The following is a 5,157-nucleotide window of genomic DNA, read 5'->3' as shown; positions in this document are numbered from 1 at the left end:
TCTGGGAATATTGATTGAAACATGTACATTACATTACATTACATTGATCAGACGCTTTTATCAAAAGCGACTTACAATTATTCAAACAGCGACGGACGCAGCCATCAGGAGCAATGAGGGGTTAAGTGTCTTGCCCAAGGACACCACAGTATGCTAGCAGGAGGAGCCTGGGATCCAACCAGCAACCTTTAGATTACGAGACGACCAACTCTACCTCCTGAGCTGTATGCACATACATACACACACACATACACTCGAATACACTCTCACACTCTAACGCACTCTAATACACTCGAATACACTCTTTTACACTATAATACACTCTCACACTCTAACACACTCTAACACACTAATACACTGTGAGGGAAAAATGATTACGATCAACTATTTTGAATGAGGACAAAGGCCTCTACCTCCAAAAGGGGGTTTGAAAACATTTGTCTGTCTTCCCAGGAACCCCCCAGAGTTCATGTAAAGAGAAATGTTTTGCTCCTACAATGTCAATTGTAATATGAAAGAATCAGATCACACGTGGCCTGTTTACCTTCTATAGAGATGGGGGACACCTGGAAGTTTGCTGCGGGCCCAGACGGCATATCTGGGCGAGTACTGAAGACCTGTGCTAACCAGCTCCGGTGTTCACCACAATATTCAACATCTCCCTGGCTGAATCAGTGGTCCCATCCTGCTTCAAGAGGTCCACCGTTGTTCCTGTCCCGAAGATCGCCTCTCCAACCTGCCTGAATGACTACCGTCCGGTGGCCCTCACCTCGGTGGTCATGAAGTGTTTCGAGAGGCTGATTAAGGATTACATCTGCGCCCCCCTCCCCCGCACCTTGGACCCGTTGCAGTTCGCGTACCGGCAGAACAGATCCACGGATGACGCGGTCTCCCAGGTACTGCACACCACGCTCACGCACCTGGATGGCCAGAAGGGGGCCTATGTGAGAATGCTGTTCATTGATTATAGTTCAGCTTTCAACACCATAGTTCCCACCAGACTGGCTGTCAAGCTGATGGAGCTAGGATTGAATGGTCCGCTGTGCACCTGGATCCTGGACTTCCTCACAGGCCGCCCCCAGGTGGTCAAGGTGGGGAAGTACATGTCAAGCTCCCTCACCCTGAACACAGGATCCCCCCAGGGCTGCGTCCTCAGCCCCCTACTGTACTCCCTGTACACACATGACTGTGTGGCCAGGTCCAGCTCCAACACCATCATCAAGTTTGCTGACGACACCGTGGTCGTGGGCCTGATCACCGACTGCGATGAGAAGGCCTACCGCGAGGAGGTGGCTGACCTGTCACTCTGGTGCCAGGACAACAGCCTACACCTGAACGTCAGCAAAACCAAGGAGCTGATTGTGGACTTCAGGCGTGGATCACAATCGAGGACGCACGCGCCCTTGTGGATTAATGGGACTTCTGTCGATAGGGTGAGCAGCTTCAGATATCTGGGAGTCCACAACACAGAGGACTTAACATGGACTGTTCACACAGACACTCTGGTGAGAAAGGCGAGGCAGCGCCTCTACCACCTCAGGCAGCTGAGGAAATTCCGGGTCTCGTGAGGATCCTCAAGTCCTTCTACTCTGGAGCAGTGGAGAGCATCCTGACAGGCAACATCACTGCCTGGTTTGGGAACTGTACTGCCCAGGACAGGCGGGCCCTGCAGAGGGTGGTGCGTTCAGCTGAACGTACCACTGGAACTACCCTCCCCCCCTTGCAGGAGTTATACACCAGGAGGTGTAGTAGCAGAGCTGCAGGATCATGAAGGATCCTCATCACCCCAACAACGGACTGTTTCAGCTGCTGCGGTCAGGCAAGCGCCTCCGCAGTCACGCAGCGAGAACAGAGAGACTGAGACTGAGTTTCTTCCCTCAAGCCATTAGAACTGTCAACGCTGACCTCACCAGGGGTCCTAACTGAGCCATGCACTAGGCTCCACTACCTACTGTACTGTATGTAGCATACTGTACCGCATACTGTGTCACTGTTCAGGGTTGTTCGTGATGCCGTATTGCTGCGCCGTACTGTTGTATACTGTGCTGTATTATCCCAAACAGTACCTCACACTATTCACATTCACATGCCACTTTAATTCACATGCCACTGTAAATGCACATATCTGTATATACATAGCCATATTCCTTCTATCTATTCCATTTTATTTCAATTTATTTTTATTGTATTTTATTCTATATATTTTTATCTTATTCTACAAGTATTCCACTTACTGTATTACGTTTTAGGAGTCAGTTAGTCGGTCTATTAGAAAGGAATTTTCTACTTTTTATTTTATTTTATTTTTTATTTTTTCCTAGGACATATTGTGTGCTATCACCGGGTGCGTTGCAATACATTTCACTGCATATATGTATGAAAGTATGTATATGTATGTGACAAATAAAAATCTTGAATCTTGAATCTTGAATCTTGAAGTGCATTGTCATGCAACCCCCATTCGGCCAGGTCAAGGTTGCAAGTACCTGTTATTTACATTCTAGGAAGGGGGGGCACCCAGGAAGACAGTTAGAGGGGAGGCAGACTCGTCTGAGACCTCTGACCCAAACCACACCCTGTTTCTACTGTATAAAGCCTCCTGTCTTTCTCTGTGATATCAGATTGATCCCAGCGCTGCTTTGGAGCGGTACTGAATCTTTCTCTTTATTCTGCAGAATAAATAATCTTGGATATTCTCAGTTTTGTCTTCTTGTAGCGGGCAGATTAACCTCACTGATCACTGCAGAAGAATTTCCTTAACAACACTCTAACAACACTCTAACACACTCTTACACACTCTAACACACTCTTATACACTCTAACACACTCTAACACACTCTTACACACTCTAACAACACTCTAACACACTCCTACACACTCTAACACACTCTTATACACTCTAACACACTCTAACACACTCTAACACACTCTTACACACTCTAACACACTCTTATACACTCTAACACACTCTAACACACTCTAACACACTCTTACACACTCTAACACACTCCTATACACTCTAACACACTCTAACACACTCTTACACACTCTAACACACTCTACCAACACTCTACCAACACTCTAACACACTCTTACACACTCTAACACACTCTTATACACTCTAACACACTCTAACACACTCTAACACACTCTTACACACTCTAACAACACTCTAACACACTCTTACACACTCTAACACACTCTTATACACTCTAACACACTCTTATACACTCTAACACTCTAACACACTCTTACACACTCTAACACACTCTTATACACTCTAACACACTCTAACACACTCTTACACACTCTTATACACTCTAACACACTCTAACACACTCTTATACACTCTAACACACTCTTACACACTCTAACACACTCTAACACACTCTTACACACTCTTACACACTCTAACACACTCTTACACACTCTAACACACTCTTATACACTCTAACACACTCTAACACACTCTTATACACTCTGGATAAAAGCAGACGCTTTTATCCAAAGCGACTTACAATTGTTCGAACACCGACGAACGCAGCCATCAGGAGCAATGAGGGGTTAAGCGTCTTGCTCAAGGACACTACAGCATGCTAGCAGGAGGAGCCTGGGATCCAACCAGCAACCTTTACATGACTAGACCACCAGCTCTACCGCCTGAGCTACCGTCCCCTAATACACTCTTACACACTATAATACACTCTAACACACTCTTATACACTCAAATACACTCTAACACACTATAATACACTATAACACACTCTTATACACTCAAATACACTCTAACACACTATAATACACTATAACACACTCTTATACACTCAAATACACTCTAACACACTATAATTGGTCTTTAACTCACATTCGCAGTGGAATCCATAATGAGGAAATGTGTGGTCAGCAATCCCCTGAAGGATCTGCACACACACACACACACATACACACACACACACACACACACATTAGTTAACAGTGGCTAAATCACACTCACTCAACAGCTTCTTTTGTAACTTTTGATATTTGGGAATGGCCACCACTCAGTTTCTAAGTGCAATACCACTGTCGTAAAACTCGGTTCGTTGTCCGAGAATAATTTATTTTACCGGACCAATTTGAAACATATGGGTCACGTTTCAATAACAGTCTACGTCACAAAGGCAGATGTGATGTAGAGCTGGGTTACAGCGCCACTTGAAGGTGTCTCCATATTACAGGTCAGTGTACCATCAAAATGATTGTGAAGCTATTATTCTAAGGTTAAAAAAGTAACATGGCCCCTGGACTCTGGAGCTCAGGACCTCTGCGCTAAACAGAACTCTCAGTGAAAAAAACTTTGTTTTTCATTATTGGATTTCTATCAATTTCAAATCAAACAATGTATTGACGAGGCAGATTGAAAAACAACTTCAATAACAAACCATAAGACGAAGAGAAACACGAATGTCAACCGACAGAAAGACGTTTTTAAACTAGTAAGGGGCGGGGCTGACATGGGGGCGGGACTAGTATGGTGCATGGCTAAAAGCACAATCCGCATAAGATGACGGACAGTAAGACAGACAAGAAGACAGACAGACAGCTACCTGTCGAGGCAACTTGGGAGGGTTGTAGCTGGAGATTTTGATCATGTCTTCCAGCTTCTGGAGGGTGTTGGGGATGAGGCCACAGATATCACCTTTCTTGAATAAACTCGATGTTGTATCCAAACCTGGGGGGAGGGGCAGTGTGCACTGTGTTATAGGGTAGTACTGTGGTACTATGATAGTATTGTGGTACCATGATAATACTGTGGTACTATCATAGTGCATGGCATTACATTATGTCTTAGCAGAAGCTTTTGTCCAAAGCAACTTTACAAAAATTATTGTGTCAGTAATAAGTACATTTTGATGCTATGTGCTTATTAGTACATTATAAGAAGTGTAGTACTGTGTAATACTGTGCGGTACTGAGGTACTATTTTTACCTGCGGGGCAGACCAGGGTGAGCCCCGTGAGCTTCTCTTGGTGTCGGGTTGCGTACACCCCAGCAACACTGCCGCCCATGGAGGTCCCCAGCAGGTGGAAGCCCTGAGCGTCCAGACCCACAGCCTGCACGAACTGGAGCACAGGTAGCAAGGCATGCTGCTGCAACTCACAGTACTGTAATAACACT

This window comes from Zeus faber (genome assembly GCF_960531495.2).
Source record: "Zeus faber genome assembly, chromosome: 5".
Classification (NCBI taxonomy): domain Eukaryota; kingdom Metazoa; phylum Chordata; class Actinopteri; order Zeiformes; family Zeidae; genus Zeus; species Zeus faber.
The sequence above is the reverse complement of the archived record's forward strand: the minus strand, read 5'-3'. Positions refer to the sequence as shown.